We start from the raw sequence: 20,199 nt of genomic DNA, 5'->3' as shown, positions 1-20,199 counted from the left end.
GGGCTCTGCCCCTTGACCCCGCCTGTGCATCGAGCGGCGGACTGGCGATGCTACGAGTATACGCTCTTGCTGTAAAAATGCAGTGAGTTCAGTTTCATTCTGTTAGTTCGACAGCTTGACTAAATGTTGTAATTTCGCCTTACGCGACTTGTTATTATTGTCAATAAACGTCGGAATGAAAGTGCTCCAATATAATGGGAACGTTTTTCCTTGCTCAGAAATTGATGTTGCATTGGTTATGGTTTAAGCACCACGTGCTTAAAATATCTTGGGTAAGGCGCCATTTTGGAAAATGTTCTGACAGTTTGGACCTTCAAATATTCAAAGGACATTCGCTGTACTGTAATTTAGAAACACCTGCAATGATTTGATCAAAACTGCTCCGAAACTATGCCAAATGATTAAATGTCATCTATTCAACACCCAAAACGAACTCTGTAGCTCTCGGCTCAATTTGAAATCTGTTTCATGGAATACTCAGGGGCGAAAGGTAGGACGAAAATTATGACTGGCGCAAGAATTCGTCACAATAAGAATTATAGTCTGGGATTCCCATTTAAAACACAGCCGTTTTCATCTTGAGTAAATCAGCGCTCAAACGTTTATTTTAAAGCCATATGTACTCGATGACTATACACGCTAATTGCTTTACCAACAGCTGGAGACAGACTAAATTAAGTTCCCTGCAAAATATTGTGGTCTAGGACCCCTTAAATGTTGAGATATTTGAATTTTCATTTTGATCTGGATCGTCCTATTTATAGATTTGGCAACACATGTAACATTGATGCAAGGGAGAGAACACCGCGGCTTTGTTGACATCCTCACTTTTTCAGAGGCTAGAACAAGCTGTAATGCATGTATTATGGTCCGCGCATGGTGACGTATCGTCATTATATGGTCTTATGGTGCGTTTGACATCGATTGTGGGCAAACTAGCTACACTTTGTAAACACGGGAGTGCGTTAGTATGCCTTTAAGGTATACCTGGTGTTTGGTCACATATTTACAACCCCCCACCTTCAATGTATAGCTCTTGGGGTGATGAGAGACAGTTTCCTTGTAAGACATTACCTCTTTAACTGTTTGTCTTAAGACAGAAAAAAAAGTCATCATACATGCTTAACAACTGAAAATTAGTTGAGTCACCCGGAATAAATCCAGACTGGGAAACAGTTAGTAAATTATTTTCTGTCAAGTACTGAAATACGTGGACTTTTTCAAACTTGTCCCAATACAACTGAGAAGTGAAACTGGGCGATAATTAACACAATGTTCCTTTTCTCCTTTTTTTTTATAAATAGGATTAACATGAGCTATTTTCCAGATTTTAGGAAATTTTTCCTCCGCTAAAAACTTTCCAAAATGGCGCCTAAAGTGTACTATCTTTAACATCTCAGGCCGTCTTTTGTGACATTTCAAGGGCGTTCGATAGAGTCTGGCACAACCCCCCGCGGGTAAGGGGGAAGAATTTACCCGATGCTCCCCAGCATGTCCTAAGAGGCGACTAACGGATTCTGTTTCTCTTTTTACCCTTGTTAAGTGTTTCTTGTATAGAATATAGTCAATTTTTGTAAAGATTTTAGTCAAGCAGTATGTAAGAAATGTTAAGTCCTTTGTACTGGAAACTTGCATTCTCCCAGTAAGGTAATACATTGTACTGCGTTGCAAGCCCCTGGAGCAAATTTTTGATTAGTGCTTTTGTGAACAAGAAACAATTGACAAGTGGCTCTATCCCATCTCCCCCCTTTCCCCGTCGCGATATAACCTTCGTGGTTGAAAACGACGTTAAACACCAAATAAAGTAAAGTAAAGAAAAAGTCTGACACAAAGGTCTTCTGCACAAACTCTATGCTATAGGCATCAGAGATAGTTTATTTAAATGGTTTAAACATTTTTGACCGACAGATTTTTAGGCCGTTTTCATAAAAGGCAGGAAATCAAAATACATGTACATTGTATCAACGTGTTTGTTCAGGTGTTCCACAAGGTTCTGTCCTGGGACCCCTACTATTTCTTGTGTATATTAACGATATTGTAATTGATATTGATTCTGTTATTAAATTGTTTGCAAATTACACCAGTTTGTATTTATGTTTAGATGGTGTACACATTCGGACAGAAATGTTAAATGCAGATCTGGTTAAAATTGCAGACTGGGCGAAGAGATGGAAAGTTAATTTGAATTGTTTAAAAACATATTTGATGAACTTTTCAAGTAAGAGATTACCTGAAACTTTACCCCTTATTTTTGATGGGACAATTCTCACAGAACATTCTGTTCACAGACATCTGGGTATGCTGATTCACGGCGATTGCAAATGGGACTCACATGTTCAGTTAATTATTTCAAAAGTGCGTGTTCTTCTTTCATGTTTTCGGTCATATAAATATCGTTTCAGCCGAAAGGTCCTAGAAGTTATGTATAAATCGTTCATTATCCCTCATTTCGATTTTTCCGGCGTTTTTTTTTTTATAACTGCTCGGATAAACTATCAGTTTAATTAGAAAACTTGCATCTTGATGCCATTAGAACCATTATATGAGCAGTCCGAGGGACAAGTCATCAAAAGTTAAATGATGAGTCGGGGTTCACTACACTGAAGGAGAGGTGGAAAAGACAAATTAATTCTATTTCAAATTAGTGAACGCGCGTGCCCCGCCTCATTTGACTGAACGTCTGCCTCCACTTGTATCTTCTGTAAACCCTTATCATGGACGGAAACCATTTGACAGAGTGATTCCCCGATTTAGAACTGAATTGAACAAATTAAACGACCCTTCTTCACGTCTGCTACCGCCCTGTGGAAACAGACAGAAGAGACATTTGACTCTCGAACCTTCATGTGGTTTTTATTTTGAAAGTGCGGAACACTACTTGTTTCAATGTTCACTGTATTGCCAGTCACGAAACGATAGCCTGTCAGCACTCTCTGATTATGATTTTCTCACCTTAGAGGATTTGTTTTTGTGGTAATAGAGACAAGTCGGTCAGCGAAAGTAGATTAATTTTTGACCAGTTCTATATGTTCTTTGTATTGAGTAAACAGGGTTAGGGTTAGTGTTATGTAGTAATTCACTAAATCTGGGTAATTGTGAATTTCTCGTCTATACATTCACATTGATTTAATGAGTTATTTTTTAATTTTTACATTCAGTCAAGTAATGACTGAATGTCTTAACAAGAGCGGAGAGCGAGGTTTGTCTCCCAATGCATGTGTGCGTGTGTCTGTGTGTGTGTGTGTGTGTGTGTGTCTGTGAAAAGCTTTTCTCAAAAACTACTGGACGGATTGTGATGAAACTTGGTACAGACATTTTTGAGAGCATTTGCTTGAAACAGTTTTCGCCGATTTTGGATAAGGCTATTTGATGACGTCATATTTGACCGTTTGCAAAAGTTGAGGCGGCACTCTCACAGTTTTTCATCAATTTGTTTGACATTTTTGTCACATGATCTTCGACTTGGTCCGGATTATGGGATTGCATTTCAGCTTGGTACCTTAAAAATTCGTTAATGAAATGTTCCCTCAAAATCAGCCGATTTTTTTCCGATTTCTTAAAATTCGATATGTTAATCACAAAGGTGTTACGAGTATCAGTGTATTTTTTATTACCTCCTGTTTACAAAAACAGATAGTTTTGTTGTGTTTGACAAAAAAATGGGCTAATTACAGGCAACCCTTTTGACATTAGTTTTTTCTTGTGCTAACAAACAAACCAGCAAACAAACCAATAACCAACCAACCAACCAACCAAACAAAGCAGTGCTAATGTAAAGGAGAGACATAGCTTCCTTACTCTTTTGTTTCTTTGTGGAATTTGAAGCCAGAATTGTGAAGCTTCAACGAACCAAAGAAACATTTACATCATCCAAATGTGACTCAGTGGATCATTAAAATGTTAACCACAGCGCGTTTATTAATATTGTTCCCCGCCAAATATGTCTGCACTAAGTCATCTAGTTTGGGCGTCCTCATTAAATTCTAAATCGGCTGAAAGGTGAGATGGGCTTTCTTCTGCGCTGCTTGTGTGCTTGTCATGAAATGCATTTAAGTTTGTCAGACCATCAATAATTTCTCCCAACACTGAATAAGTTTGAATTTTCTCGCCAAGATAATGCAGCCGCTTACAATAGGCAACTAGATCTGTGACCAAGACTGTTAATGACGTGGATATGTTTTTTCAATCGTCTCTATTATGTGCCCTAGCTAATCAGCGTCACTTCCAGGCTCGAATGAGTATTACCGGCACGTTGGCCTAGTGGTAAGGCGTCCGCCCCGTGATCGGGAGGTCGTGGGTTCGAACCCCGGCCGGATCATACCTAAGACTTTAAAATTGGCAATCTAGTGGCTGCTCCGCCTGGCGTCTGGCATTATGGGGTTAGTGCTAGGACTGGTTGGTCCGGTGTCAGAATAATGTGACTGGGTGAGACATGAAGCCTGTGCTGCGACTTCTGTCTTGTGTGTGGCGCACGTTATATGTCAAAGCAGCACCGCCCTGATATGGCCCTTCGTTGTCGGCTGGGCGTTAAGCAAACAATCAAACAAGGCTCGAATGAGCGACCTCTCTTTCAGATATTATCTAGACCGTGTAAGCTGGACTGTGAACAATAACATGGTTATCCATGATATGCATCACTTGTAGAAGTTGTACATACCGCGATCGTTTCGATCATTTCGTCCCATTCCCCCACATACAACTTGTTTGTTTTGCTGTTGTTTTTATGTATTTTTGATGGTGTTTTTGTGTGTGTGTGAGTGTTATAAAAAAATTTTTTATGTCGATATGGCTTCTTAAGCTTAAGGCATTAAGCCATCAAAAAAGCGTTAAAAGCCTTACCTTTGAAGGTGATGTTATTACGGCATTCTGGACAGCATTCAGCTGTAATGTCACGTGCGGGTCAAGGGACTGCAATGTCGAGGTCGATCAGCTTCTCAACTGATCTGTGAAAAGCAAGCAGTAAACAACCAATGTTTTTTCAGGCTCAAAATGTGCAATTAGTTAGATATTACCACAGAGAGAGAGAGAGAGAGAGAGAGAGAGAGAGAGAGAGAGAGAGAGAGAGAGAGAGAGAGAGAGAGAGAAAAGACAAGACAATGGTTTATTTCCTTATATTCCATTGGTCCCTGGAAAGGGGATAATATAATAATACCGTGACAACTTATCATAAAGCTTGCAGCGTTGGAAAAACATGAAATAAGACGTGTCTTAATCAGATTTCACAAAGTAGGTTTCGAATAGTTGAAAAGGAATCCTTCATGTGCTCATGGAACATTTCACACGGAAGGGGGGGGGGGGGGGGGGAGAGAGAGAGAGGGGGGGGGGGAGAGAGAGACAGACAGAGACAGAGAGACAGACAGAGAGAGAGAGACAAAGACATAGACAGAGAGACAGACACAGACAGACATACAGACAGAGAGGAAGAGGGGAGCATGTAGAGACGCAAGCATGATGGAATTAAAGGGGATTGAGCGAGATAGAGATAGAGAGAATCGGTGGCCTGAAGTCAAGAGTAACAGACAGGATTGCGTTCATGCCATTGATACATTTTAGCACGACACTGTTTGAACACGAAGGTGATAATTTTCAGTCAATGTGAACTCACAGTGAGTTCATCTTTGTAAATGGGGTACATTCCCTGCAGTTTGTTCATGATCATTCCATTACGTGTCCGATCTTTCGGTACGATAAAAGGACAGACATCGGCCTCGAGGTGATCCGCAATTTTGAAGAATTCATAGCCTTTTTAAGTTGAATATCTTTTCTTGAAAAAAAAAACCCTCGCGATCCTTAACACTTCAAAAATAGTGTGCCCCCTGCTGAAAATACGATTTTTTGGTGGGTTTCAGGGCCGGACTAGGCTAAGAGGAGGGGGGGGGGGGGGGGGGTTGCCAGTGGTGGTCCAGGGACCTAAGCTTGGCGGGTCCATTGTTCGGACCCGGCGAAGCCGGCGTATGGCTCTAAGTACTTCTTCCCGGCGAAGCCGGCTACCCGGCGAAGCGGGTATTCATTCTAGTATATATATATATATATATGTTGTGTATAAAATAAAGTACGTGTAAAATTATAAAAATCCATATTTTTTGGCAAAGTGTTCATTGTCGGTTTCTCTTAGACCAGCCGGCGTTGTCTGAAGAGTGTTCAGTTTTTATTCAGTAAGGTAGGTATATTGTTTTAATGTTTTGACATATCGCATTTCGCAATTTGTTTTATTCTTGTTGTTATTTCCGGGCTATCAGTCACGATCTGGGTGACCGGATAACCCAATGAGGCTCGACATGGAGTCAAAGAGAGCGGCGGGCGCGTCGTAAGCGGCGCCCAGTGTGGGTCTGGAAGAAAATGCCATTTTCTCTCTGAGCACATAAGCCGCATTCGCGTCACAGGGCTGCCAAGGGGGCTTGTTCTGCCATGGATGGTTCGGTGACGTGTGCTTATCCGGCGCAACGATGTCGTGAGAGTCGAGCAGTTGTTTCCAAAAACAAGATATTCTGCCATCAAAAAACAACAAAAACAAAATTGTTTTAAACAATGCAGAACTGACGACAATGCGATTCGTCAAAAAAAGAAATTATGTGTCTGTGTGCAGCACTGACAAATCGTAAAACTTTTCCATTAAGAAAAACCACAGGAGCTTGTATCAAAGCGCCGGTAGATTAGTATTTCCTCCTTCATGTTTACCGTATCCTTACTACTTCTATTCACTAGTAGTAGTAAGGATACAGTTAAGATGAAGGAGTAAAAAATAATCGACCGGCACTTTGATACAAGCTCCTGTGAGAAAACAGTCTTAATTTCTCAACACACACGATAAAAGAAAAAATACTGAATTGTGCAAAATCAAAAAGAAAGTATTCACAGTCGTTTGGTACCTATCTGTACGGGTTAAATCTGCACGGTCAAAAGTGAGGACAGTTTATATTTTCACATCAGAATTCTTGACACAAGCTTACAGTGTATATTTCTTTTTATAGAAAGCACTTTTAGACTTGCGCAAAACACATAGGCTTAGAATAAACATTTTGTAGTGGAAATACTATAGTATTTATATAGAACATACCTTGAAATCTGCTTCCAGTTTGTCGCCACGACATGCCGCGCTGTCCAAGTGCACGTAAGATACTTTTCCTCCAAACCAAAATCTGTGCAGACTTGACGGATAGACTGGGACACTTCGGCTGTAAACACGTTATATTGGTGCTGAGGATGTTTGACTTTTTGACCATAAAGCAGGCTTATTATTTGTATATGAAAACATAAACGTATGGCCATGAAAATAGGCTTGATAAACTACTGAATCATAGCTGTTGCGTTTGCTATGAATGTGAATTGTATTGCATTTTACTGTAAGTCATCGGGTAACATATAGCCTACTGTGCCACTTAAGAACAATCAGAAACCATCACAGCAAAAATTATACAGCATGAACAGGAGCAAAGGACATCGAAAACGAGAACGACTACAACACTATTATCGTCAATGGTGTCGTCGTAATCATCATTCTTCTCGTCATCATCATTCTTTGGACTAGCATTGTTTGAATCATTGAAGCAAACAGATTACAACTACAATGGCAAATTGGCAATACTTACGTTCATAACCGGTGTGCTGCGTGTCTTCCATGATCCTCTTAGTACAGTGATAATGTCTAGGTTTTGGCGTTGTCCACAGTGGCCAAACCGAGGCTTAACGGGGTTTCTCTGTGGTATCTTTGGGACCTTTGACATGAATGTCTGGTATGTTCGCGCCTGACAAAAAGTCATCAAACAAAAACGATCAACAATAATTCAGTATGAAAGCTTTTTCGGAATTTTAAGTAACTATGCTATATTGTGTGTGCATGGTACTCATTAGTAACCTCAGACTCAACCAAGCCGAGTATTTTAGAGGTCTACCATTGGCTCCTATTATGTTGCAACCCATCCAAACAGAAGACAATCGGATTGAAGAGGACGAGAGCCAGGAAACAACCCAGATATGTGTCACCGTAAGAGAAAACGAAGAATGAGGTTATGGAAAACATGGATACTTAGAGTAGCCTAGCTAGCCAATCCTAGCCAGTGTGGTCCCATCCTGAACTCAGGTCAAAATGAGTTACTTCCCTTCGGGTCTCATTTATGGATGCCTTTGTTTTCCTTCTCTGGAGAGGAAATCGAATTTTTTTTAAAACATATTTAGAGCTTTTCGTGATGTGTTATTGATATAAGCAGATTCGCGATCGTCGATAATGATTTTTCATGGTGTTGTGTCATTTTTAAATTACAAAGGAATTGTTATGTAAGACAGTTTCAAGCGAGCTATCTTTCGCGGATGTATTTACTGTGCAAACAACTCCAAATATGGCAAAAGTGTCACGTGATAATCAGCTTTGTCACGTGATCATAACACAATGGCTACGGAGCAAACGATACTTTTTTTCGTAACCAGTTGGGAGTGATGCAACAATATCACGGTCTCCTTCCCACAGCAGTCTCAAAATTTCGACTTGTTTTTACCTTAGAACGATGTCTTTATCATAACTATGAAGAACAGAACGGAGATCACTGTCGAAGTCGGCCATTCTACAATCACGTTCGTCTTACGTCTTTTCAGTATCAGAAACATTAGCGAAAAACATATGGGAGATAACTCTGTATTCTTGTTTTGATCGATTTCGGCTTTTAGACACTTTCTTTCCCTGTACTCCGTGTAGCAATTATCCATCCTGTCAGAGCATGAGCGATTGTGTGGACCGATGATTATCAGAATGGCGTGGTCTAACATTCGTCCCTGCTGACTGAGTGATAAGCCTTCGTCACGTCGGAGATGCCAGCATTTAGATCTAGCTGCTATTGAACATGCTTTTCTTAGGCCAGTTTTACTGAAAAAACCTTGCTGATGGCGCTTAGACATGGCCTGAAGCCACACTGAGACTCACACAGCGATCCCTCTAAAGCAATGCTTATTGATGATAAGTATTGTTCAACGCCCTAACGTACGGTAAAACCATTAGGGACATGTTCTGGGTTTGACCCCGACTTAAGATGGTTAAAAAAAATAACAGAAAAAATTAATAATTAAGAAGGGCCACCGCAAGGGAGAGATGGTTGTCGTGCTCCAGCTCCCGTTCAACGAGGCACCCGAGCCGAAGATGGTTTCAAGTAGCGTCATGGAGTTGGTTTGGAGATCCAACTGAATCATTATGTGTGAGCTCTTTTCACTTTGAAGTGAGTTGTGGTGTCATAGTACCAGGGTCAAGTGCCTTGCCGCCTGGTGGTTTGTCTTGAGGCGGTTTGGTTGTAAAGAGCCTAAGATGCCACATCCTCGGTTGTCGAAGGTCCTATGCGTGTCTGGAGGCACATTTTGTGTCTGAAACGCTTGTAGAGCTGTAGCCTCTGCTCCAATGTTATCTGAGTCTGGAGGCGATTCGGTTATTGGGCTTGCCTGGAGGCTTCTGCCTCAGCCATCCAGGGTGCCATTGTCTCACAAAACTATGTGCCTGGAGGCACATTTTGTTTGGTTCCTAGCGCCGGCTGCTGCCTCGGCCAGGCGAGGGTTTATTGTCTTTGCTGTTTCCAAGCTGGGCGTACTACGAAGCGGTCTAGAACCAGCTGGCGACAGATGAACTGCTCAGGGTGGTAGCCAGGATCATCATCGTTTTTTTATGGCCGAGTGATGAAATAGCGTTTATTGCTTTCTCTGATCTGTATTGGACAAGGTCAGCCATCCCCTATTTGAGGACACCGCAGCCCTCAAACACGTGTGTGAGGTGGCCAACTGCACCATATTGGCAGGTCACATTGTCCCAGTATAATTATGCGGCGGCTGCTGACTGTGTGTAAGCGACGCAGCAGCCTCAAGGGTCTGAGGGGGAGCGGCAGGTGGTGATCTTTCCTGTTGAAGGGAAGGTAGACCCAGCCTTTCTCCTCGCACTCGTTTGAGAGTGCTTTTTCTCTTTCTTCTCTAAATCTAAATAACAAAGTGACTGTGGTGAGATGAACAAAGTTGAAAAACAAAAGAATTCTGTACTCACCGATCTTTGTTCTCTTTTCAGTTTGGCAAGCAGCTGTGAGGCTTCCGTGAAGGAGAGCCGGATGTCAATCTCAGGCAAGTTTGACATAGCTGCTTCTTCTGCCACCTTGTCGGCAAGTTCGTTTCCCCTGATCCCCGTGTGGGAAGGAAGCCACATGAAGGACAGCGCAGTCCCTTTTATCATAGTTTGGTGTGCAAGAAAGAGGATTTCGTTTTGCATGTAAATGGCAAAGATTTGTTTGTTTGTTTGTTTGTTTGCTTAACGCCCAGTCCACCACGAAGGGTGATATCAGGGCGGTAATGGCAAAGAGCTCTGCACTGAATATGCTTATTCCTTTGTTCAGCTTGAACTTTTGAGTGATGTTGAGGTCAGGAATTGTCAGGGCAGATCCAGTTTCACCTGTTTGCAGGATTGAACCGTCTGGTAGGACCTGCAGGTGGTTGGAAAAACCTTCAGCCATCTTTTCTTTAAGCCATTGTTATAGTCATCATGCAGCATGGGGGAAATGATGCTCCCTTGTGGTACGCCCATGTCCAGTGTATGGGGCCGGGAGATTGACTGACCAACTCGAACTGCCATTTACCTGTCGGAGAGGAACTCCAGTACGTATTCCAGGAGACGCCCTGAGAAACCTATGTCGGACATTTTTTTTAAATCAACTTCTTGTGCTATACTGTGTCAAAAGCTCTTCTAATGTCAAAAAAGGTCGCCAGCACTGACCTGTCTCAGATTTGTGCTTTTTTGCGTGAGCTACCAGCTACACGTGTTCTGTGCATGCACGCCCCCTTCTGAATCCAACTTGGCAGAGGGGAAGGATGTTATTCTTCTCCAGAAAGTGCTCCAGCCTGTTTTTGATTACTCTCCCATACACCCTTTACAGGTGGGGGTCAGAGAAATAGGGCGGTATAGCTTGTCGGCAAGTGTCTTGGTTTCCCATCTTTGGGGATGGCGTTTTTCCATGCTGAGAGGATTTTGAGGACAGTAGAAGCCTTCTATTCGTGGTAGGCTCCCCTTCCTGTCCGAAACCGACTGTAGGGCAACACAATCTGGACCATGGTTGTTAATGTGGTCAACTATAGCAGTGGTAACCGGTTGCTGAGAGAGAGGGCATTCAATTGTAGGATTTTCAAATGATTTTTTTCCCTGGATGGGCGTACTGGGAGTGTAAAGGCTGGCCTTTTTGCAGTTGGATGGTTACTTTTTTCAGTGGGTCCCCCATTGATGCTGTCGGTGAAGTGTTCGACTTCGTATGTGCCCAGAGGGACCCCAGAGATGACTGCACAAAGTGCTTTGTGACTCTCGGATGGAGAGTATGTCAAGGAAAAATGTGTTAGTGGTTTCGGTACGAGTACGGTACCTACGAGCTATCGTGGATTCAGTTCAATTCCGAGCAGTCTCTTAATTATTGTTAAAATGGTCTCGCGCAATAACCGACCAACCTAATTTGCATAGGTATAATCACTGCTTTGTTTTAGAGACGGACATTTGTGCTGTGCGGAAATTCGTAACCTGACTCCCCTTTTGTGCGAGTTCAGTGTTCGGAAGTGTGACCTTGCATAGTTGTGAGGACAGAGAGCGATGAGTGATTGATGGGAGCGGATGTGTTTATTGTGGTGTGGGATGAACGTGTTTTATTAATCAGAGACATTAGTTAGCTATTATTTTAATGCCTGCGGCGAAGAGAGAAGAAGCTGATGTGAACTTGTGTCGGAGGACAGACTAGAGAGCTTCGGGCTATACCAACTTCCAGGACTTTAGTGTGTGATTCCGAGGACATGTGTTGAGAACAGCGGTTCCAAGGATTCTGGGGGAAATGTACTGTGTGTAGGGCCAGACTGTGTTCTGCTTCGGTATTGCGGCGAGGAGGTATTTTGTGATGTGATTTGGTTTGATACATGATTGATGTTTTGAGTTAATATTAAAATGTTTGAAATGTTCATTCGTTGTGTGCGGTGTGTGTAGTTGGAGTGCGTGTTGTCATCATCCCAAATGCATGAGTATGTGAGTGTATGACTGTGTGTGTAAAAATATGTGAATGAGTGAGTAATTGTAGAAACCCCGTACATGGAAAAGCAAACACCGGACCAATAAGTCAGCTCACCTAAAAATTCCTTGACAAAGTGGCGAGCTTGCCAGGATGGTGGGGAGATTTGTGTGTAGGCCTATCGGTCTTTCGTCCTCTCCGCTGTCTCGGGTGAGATGGCGCTTTTTGTAGTGCAGATTTTCTTGTCGGGAGATAACTGTGCTTTCGTTTTTTTGCTTCTCGCCTGGGACAGTGTGTTTTATTTTTTGTTTTGGTAGTCCTTGGAGGATATACAACCATTTTTGTGCTAACCTGTCGGAGGTTACAGAAGCTATCTTGTTGGAAGATACAATTTGTTTTCATTTTGTGGGTGTGGATAGTCGTAAGCATTGTCTATGTGCAGTTGTCTCTGAGAGAAGTTAGCATTTGGCCGACAGCCTGTTCATGTTATTATTGTGATGTGATATGAGACAGAGGGATCGGGAAAGCAGGGTTATTTGAGACTGAAGAGCTGGCTCGTTGATAGAAATGTTGTGTAACAGACTAGAGGCCCGAAGTTCAGGGAAGGGTCGCACGTGTGAGAGTGCGACCGAAGCAGGTCAGTGCCGCGACCTAGTTAGCGCATCCGGAGGGTGTGGCCCAGTGTAGTGGGTGCGACTGTATCTGTTTTGTGTCCTGTTCTTACTTACGGTTTTGTTTTCCGGGAAGTGTCCCGATGTATTTAACCTTTAATAGCGAGGGCCCCAAAGGGGGGGTATCATCACGATCACGGGAAGGGAAATTATAGCTTTCACGATCACAGTTACCTTGATTTTTGTTTTCACGATCACGAACACCAGTGGCAAATCACGGTCACGGTAAAAGTTGCATGTACAGAAAGCACGTGTCAAAGTAAACACAACCACACAGTAATTCGCTCCTCTGGATCTATTGTTTATTAAACACAAAGTGAGAACTGTTGCACTTTTTTTTATTATCATTTTTTTAATTCTCTTTCATAAACACATAGAAATACATATCATAATTTGTAATCAGTAACAAGAATGTTGTTTTCGTTGTTTTTTTTTTCTCTCTCTCTCTCTCTCTCTCTCTCTCTCTCTCTCTCTCTCTCTCTCTCTCCCTCCACTCATACACATTCAACTCCCACACCCTCACTCACACACATGAATATATACTTGCACAATTTCACATTTCCAGAGCTAAATCTTGTAAACCCATTTTCTCAAAAACTATTGGGTGGATTGAAATTAAAGTACATGTATGTGTGATGGGCTCTTTATTTTCAACTTTGCCATACAATTTGAGGTACACCATCGCCTGGTTTCATGGCCTTGAATAAAAAACAGGAATGCTACAGGCCCAAAATGGTTTTACCTGAAAGAAGCGCGCAGTGCCATTGGCAAAGCCACAAGCCTGAGCCTGCGAAGCAGGCGATCCAACTAGGGGGGTCCGGGGGCATGCCCCCCCGGAATTTTTTTCAAAAAACGGTTAAAATCTGTGCAATCTGGTGCATTCTGGGCATCATTTTTCAGGGCTGTAATAGTGTTGTGATCTTGTTAAAAATCCCATTTAGCCTCCCCCCACCACCATTCAACACACCTCCAAACTAGTGAAAACAACACTACTGTGCGCTGGCTTCATTGAGACCGGTCGCGTTGCGCAATATTCACACGGATCGTTTTTGCGGAAATTTTTCAACTTCACCGGAATAAATTTGACTTTACCGGATTTTGAAAACGGCTTTATCGGATTTCCGGCAATTACCGGAAAAGTAGCATGCCTGACAAAATCCCCAACGAACATGACTTTGATCGTCTTTGACATGAGGATCAAGTGACCCAAACTGGCACGTCTCCCCGCCATTGTTTCTGAATTTAACCCATTGTTGATATTAAAGTTTAAAGGCGCTAAAATAAATCCAAGCTTAATCAATGCAAAGAAGCGACAATTAGAATCTATGCCAAGCGTTTCCACGTTGCTGGGATGAAAAACACATTTCTAGTTTCGGTTTTGGCTACACGCAGACTCGATCTCGAGCCAGTCGAGGTCACACTGAGCGAGTGACAGCAGGACGTGGCAATGTCGACAATGTCAATGATCTCACTCAAACTCAAAGATCTTGAACAAATTTCAAGATCTTTGCCTACATTCAGAACAGTCATAGAGCAACATAGATCAACATACCTTCGGAAAGACCGACCCGTAGCCTGACCTTTCCACCAAGGAAGGCATTCTCGCCGCCTGCTTTGGTCTGGCTTGAATCCACAAAATATAACAGAAGTTCGATGACAGTACCGCTGCACGCCATTTTTGATCTTCGAATTCGAATTTGACTGAATGCACTCAAAACTTTTGCACGAAGTCCTTCCATTGGATGAAATTTGGCAGACTTTTGCAATTTGACTTTTGATTGGATCTCTTTTTTTGTGTGATTGGTCCCTTTGGAAGCAATTGCTGTCAAAATCATATTTCTGAATGTGTTCTTGCTTCCCTTCAATCGGGATTGGCTCCTTGACGAATAGAGGATCATAGAGTGATATGTGCTGTGAAAAATGTACGTTGAAAATAAAATGCTTTGCAATAATGCCCATCACGATCACGAAAACAAATGACGATCACGATCACGAGACTTGATTTTTTTGTCATCACGGATCACGGGCAAAGTCCCATCACGATCACAGAAATGGAAATTTCGGCAATCACGGTCACAGAAAGGTCAAAAAACGCCAATCACGATCACGATTTTAAACCCTTTGGGGCCCTCAATAGTGAAAGGTTAAAGAGGTAATATTTTGTCAGAGAATAATTGTTTTCTTGGGAAAACATGAAGAGGGTTTACGTTTGTGACCACGTGATGTAATAATCGTTGCTTTGGTAGTTGCCACTCCGAGGTTGAAATTTCTGTTCTGGAGGCGATGATCTACTGTACAGATATATCGACCCAATGGTCTTTTGAGTGAACAGACAAACAAATATTCACACAAAACTTATCTTGATAGAATCAGTTTTCGCCCACTCGTCAGGAAGCCGAGCGAATGAATGATTGTATGATGATTCATTTCATCATACAATCAGTCATTCGCTCGGCTTCCTGACGAGTGGGCGAAAACTGATTCTTGAAGTTTTGTGTGAATATTTGTTTGTCTGTTCACTCAAAAGACCGTTGGGTCGATATATCTGTGAATGTATTGTTTTGTCAACAACAAACGTTCCAACAACCTACCTTTCTTGTTTTTTTATTCTGAATTTTGGAACGTTGGCAGTCTCTTTGTTATTGGATTTATTCTACTATGACTAACTTTGCTCATAACCAAAAGTCCTTCCTCTGGGTATTCAAGATGCATTCGGTGCATTAGACATACTTTGTAGAGCGTCGGGGTCTATGTGACTTTGGAGAAGTCTATTGAGGAAAGGTGAGGTATAGTGAGGGGTTACATGTGTCATTTGTGTTGGACAAGGACCGTAGATTTTAACATTGCTTGAGCAGATTTTTTTTCATTCAGAGACGGTGTCGGACCGTTGAGTGATTGTGGGTAACGTTATTAACTACTGGTAAAAGCGCGATGCATCATTGTAAACCCTGGATTTTATCTGGAGTAGGAGCGGGTGAGAGACGCTGTGTGGTTTTTGTGTGGAGGTATACATGTGTGTTGCCTCGAAGATGTCGCTTGAGAAGCGGCCGTAATCTTGTCCATAGACGGCCTTCATTGAACCGAGGAACTCTTCGCAATAGCACAGTGCAAAACCTCCTCTTCCTTGCAGCTTATTGTAACCATTTGTCTTATATCGCGTGCAGTTCCCTCTGATACTTCTTGGACAGGGGAGAAAATGTTATCGATGTTTCCACAGAAGACTTCCTTGTAATCATCACAATGACTTAGTGTGGAGGCGTACTTGGTTTTGGCGATGGCTGTGTTAGGACCGGCGGATTGGAACGCAGAGTTTCATTTGTTGGCACTAATGGGAAGGACTAAACGCTGACAAAGAAGTGTTTTAGGAAAGGCTAGGTCGACTTTGTGTACCCTTTTCTGGCTTGCCCTTAGAGAAAACAAGAGGACTAATAACTAACCAACTAACTGATCAACCATCCGACTCGCTGACTCCCTCACTCGAACTATAAAGTGACACGTACCTAGTCATGATTGTCCGAAACAGTATCACTCTGGGGGATCAGCACCTGCTTATGCTTTTTATGTTGTAGTTTTTATCTATTTAACGCCATAATTATACTGCAGAAGATGGATCAGCCTGAAAGGAGGTAGCTTTTTTAATTCTTTACTGCAGTTTAAAAAACATAAATAAAGACAGAGATTGTTTACTCAACGCACAGCTGCTGTGTAGTATAGGTACCTTGAAAGGTCCAGGAGTAAAAAGTGATCCCTGAGTCGTTTTCATGTTCTGTTTTCTGCGGCCCTGGGAAAATGCACTCCAGTGACGCTGTTTCATTTTTGCAACAGTTGCCGTTTTTACGCTCTTCGGTAGCACTGCTTTTCAAATTCTACTGAAACAAATACAAAAAAATCGTATCAGAAATGCTCGTTACCTTGAGGATCAAACAGGCAGGTTTAACAGACCAAGTAACCAACCCGCCCAACTAACAAACCAACCAAATAACCAACAACAAGGGTAACCTGAAGGCTGGACCTTTCTTTTGGATAGGTTGAAGACAGGGTGTAAGAAATGTTTGACATATTGCCGTGTCACATTCTTGTGTCTCTTGAAAACATAGCTGGCTTAGAGCTATGGAAACTTATGTACGTTACCATGGATCCAATACACCGTGTCATTTCTGCACTCTCCGCCCCCTCCCCATCACATTTGGGCTCAGAAGAGAGGTAATCAAATCATGCCCGTTTTGACCATTAGCATTTCATATCGAAGATTTAGCTCTAGGGTTCCAAACCAGTTTTCTAGGTTGTCACTCCAGTACATTTCAGATGCTAGTTTGTCGATTCGAGCTCCACGGCCACGATGGCAGCAACGTTGTTGTTGTGTTTTTTTTTTTTTTTGCTTAACGCCCAGCCGACCACGAAGGGCCATATCAGGGCGGTGCTGCCTTGACATATAACGTGCGCCACACACAAGACAGAAGTCGCAGCACAGGCTTCATGTCTCACCCAGTCACATTATTCTGACACCGGACCAACCAGTCCTAGCACTAATCCCATAATGCCAGACGCCAGGCGGAGCAGCCACTAGATTGCCAATTTTAAAGTCTTAGGTATGACCCGGCCGGGGTTCGAACCCACGACCTCCCGATCACGGGGCGGACGCAGCAACGTTGGCGTGAACAATTTTGTGTTCACATCCAAAAGCACTCATGACTACACTGCAGCAAAACTTAAGAGTTGTAGATTTGGTGTTGTTGTCGCCACTGGTTTTGCTGCTTGGCCTTCACGGTCTTGGCTTCAGAATTGCTGACAAACCTATCCTCCTGCTCTGTTGTTGTGTCTTCCTTCTCCAAGAAGTCTGCAGTGTCGTTGCCGAGCACGTCGCAGTGGGAAGGAATCCACCGCAAAACGGCCGTGTGGCTACTGCAGAGAGAGTCAAGAGTGGAGGAAAGGTCTGTGTTCTGCTGTACTCTAGGGCCTGCAGGACGGACAGGGCGTCGGTCAGGAAGACAATGAATGTTGTAGGAGGTGTGCGGGGTGACCTTGATGTGGGCTGCTGCTCTTTTCGGGGCTTCTAACTCGGCCCTGTAGTTTGTGGAATACAGGCCGGTAGCAAAGCAGATTCTGTCTTCTCCGCCTCCATCGGTGTACACATGGGCCCTGGGCTGAGGTGCACAAAGCAAACTGGATGCCACCCAATTGTGTAGGGCAAAACCGCTGTGCCTGGTTGGTTGAAATCTCAATTTTAACCAGTACGATCCCGCGACTGCGTACCGCCCATTCGGGTGACATCCAGTTTTGCTTCGTGCACCGATCCAAGGACTCTTCTTGATACTGGGTTTGGATGTGTTCCAGTGTGTGGGACTTAAGCTCAAGGTCGCTCTGACTTTCCGACGCCAGGCATACTGCGCTGTATGAATGGGAGAGCTCCCTCACTCCCGGCGGGGACAGCAAAACACTGACTCATCTCTTTGGGGTTGTGATCGGCGTTGACGTCATGGCACCTGTGATGATGTGGATTGCTTGGTTGCGCACCTTGCTCAACAGATCAAAGTAAGACTTGGTTGTGGTGCCCCACGCCCCATTCTTATTGTAAACTTGCTTCTTTCAAAGCAAGTTTAATCAGTGCTTTAAACGCATTGATGGGACACGATAAAATGCAAAGAAGAATGTGTGGTTACGTACCAACAGAGAAAGCCCATCAAAGCCTGAAATCGTTGTTTTCTTTGTCTCTTTCATTACCTGTTTTTGCATTCTACAGACACTCAGCATCCGAACAATACCTCTTAGAAGGGGAAGAGACAGCGTCTATTTCAAATACAATTCCCTTGCCTCGGCCCGGATCCCCTTCCACATACAAATAACTGACAGGTGCTTTGAAAAAAAAAGGCGATGAGCACAGAACTTAGCGGCAGCGTGTCATAGGTACCTTTCTCTTTTTTTTATTTTTGTTTTATTTTTTTATTTTTTTAAAAATTTTTTACTGTCTTTCAGCTTACAACCTTTTTGACAAGAGAAAAAAAAAAGAAAAATAAGAAGAGAAAAGAAAAAAGAACGAAACGCGACAGGACAACGATAACATGTGTGTAACCGAGTGCCGAAACACTACGATCACCTCGGGAGGCGAAGTGCAATCAAACAGGATTGAAAATGTTAGGGCTAATTTCTTAGCTCTATAAAAACTGTTATGCAAACCCGAAGGTTTCCATGAACATACAGACAATCGGAAACCACCAGACCCCATCACAAACAGAATTCCACAATCCACCGGTGTTGACTTAAAGGCCAACAACTCGGGTGCAGAGTCTGCTGTGAAAGGAGCGGTAGCCTCCCCTGTCATAATCGCCCCCGTTTGAATGAACTTCGTCCCGAAGTTCCGAACCGGGGAACCACTGTCCATCCCAAGTTCGCAGAATGGGAACAGCACGAAAATGTTCAGTGGTCATATTATGCCATAACCTGAACATATCATGCCGAGTCCCATCCTGCTTGCAGCGCCAGATGTGGGAAGGTCGGTTCTGGGAGGGCTCCGGATAGGCGGGGCGCTGGTTAAGCTCCATCCGGAGTGCGGCCGTCTGCTTAACCAGCTATGCCACTTGGTGACGGAGCTCGTCGACCTCTGAGCTCCGGGCTGGTGTAGCAGTCACCTGCTCCCAGCGGACGTCGCAGTCGGCGTCCTCCCTCATCCAACGCAGAGCCTCTGCGCGGACAGCAGTGAAATCTGCATCTGCGGCCTCCCTCTCCCGGATGAAACGACGGATGTCCCGCCTGAGTGCTGGAGGCTGCAGGCCATCCACGAACCTGTCGCGGAGTGCCTCATCGGTCACTGTGTTGGCTGCAAGTGCGTTGAGCCGTGCCTGCAGGGCATGGAGGGTCTGGGCATAATTGAGGACCCCCTCATTGTTGCCCTGCCGCCGACTGTGGAAGGTGGAGAGCATCGCCGACTTGGTCCGGTGGTCCGCAAAGCTCTCCTGCAGGGCAGCGAACACCAGATCCACCGTCGCGGTGTCAGCAGGCGGACGACCTGTGACCTCCCTCCGAGCGGCGCCTTCGAGAGACTGGATCATCCACTCGGCAGACTCTCCTCTCAGGTTGTCCAAGGCGTAGTGGTGTATGATTCGTCGCACTTCCCTGGTGAAGTCCTCTAGCTCACAGCCCTCGCTGTCGCCGGTGAAGAGGGGGAGCTTGGGTGGGCGCACAGCCTGCCAGCGTTGTCGCGCAGCGTCGCGGGCAGCTTGGTCAGCCATCTTGGTGTCTACCTTACACTGCTTTCTGGTATTATTAAGATTTTAAAGTTACTGGTGTCTATGCTCCTCTTATCCTGCTCGCAGCGCCAGATGTAACCGAGTGTCGAAACACTACGATCACCTCGGGAGGCGAAGTGCAATCAAACAGGATTGAAAATGTTAGGGCTAAGAAATTAGCCCTATAAAAACTGTTATGCAAACCCGAAGGTTTCCATGAACATACAGACAATCGGAAACCACCAGACCCCATCACAAACAGAATTCCACAATCCACCGGTGTTGACTTAAAGGCCAACAACTCGGGTGCAG

At 43.7% G+C, this 20,199-nt stretch overlaps 1 protein-coding gene and 1 long non-coding RNA gene across 4 annotated transcripts in view; both read right to left on the bottom strand.

Moving 5' to 3' along the window:
- LOC138953983 (TNF receptor-associated factor 3-like) overlaps positions 1 to 5,236 on the bottom strand; it is a 56,889-nt gene extending 51,653 nt beyond the window's left edge. The window contains exon 1 of the mRNA XM_070326010.1: positions 4,840 to 5,236. The gene's annotated coding sequence lies outside the window, so the exon portion shown is untranslated. The remainder of the gene's footprint in view (positions 1 to 4,839) is intronic.
- Positions 5,237 to 5,321: 85 nt separating this feature from the next.
- Positions 5,322 to 20,199, bottom strand: part of LOC138953901 (uncharacterized) — a 54,970-nt gene continuing 40,092 nt past the window's right edge. For 2 of the 3 annotated variants that reach the window (XR_011451647.1, XR_011451645.1), the window contains exons 3-6: positions 16,383 to 16,530; positions 7,590 to 7,745; positions 7,058 to 7,175; positions 5,322 to 6,488 (exon numbers count right to left, since the gene is read on the bottom strand). This is a non-coding gene — a long non-coding RNA (uncharacterized lncRNA). Of the gene's footprint in view, positions 6,489 to 7,057; positions 7,176 to 7,589; positions 7,746 to 16,382; positions 16,534 to 20,199 lie in introns of all 3 variants that reach the window. The other variant, XR_011451646.1, reaches the window with a different exon arrangement.

Source organism: Littorina saxatilis, linkage group LG17 (genome assembly GCF_037325665.1).
Source record: "Littorina saxatilis isolate snail1 linkage group LG17, US_GU_Lsax_2.0, whole genome shotgun sequence".
Classification (NCBI taxonomy): Eukaryota; Metazoa; Mollusca; class Gastropoda; order Littorinimorpha; family Littorinidae; genus Littorina; species Littorina saxatilis.
Note: the sequence above shows the minus strand (reverse complement) of the source record. Positions and strands in the feature narration are given on the sequence as shown.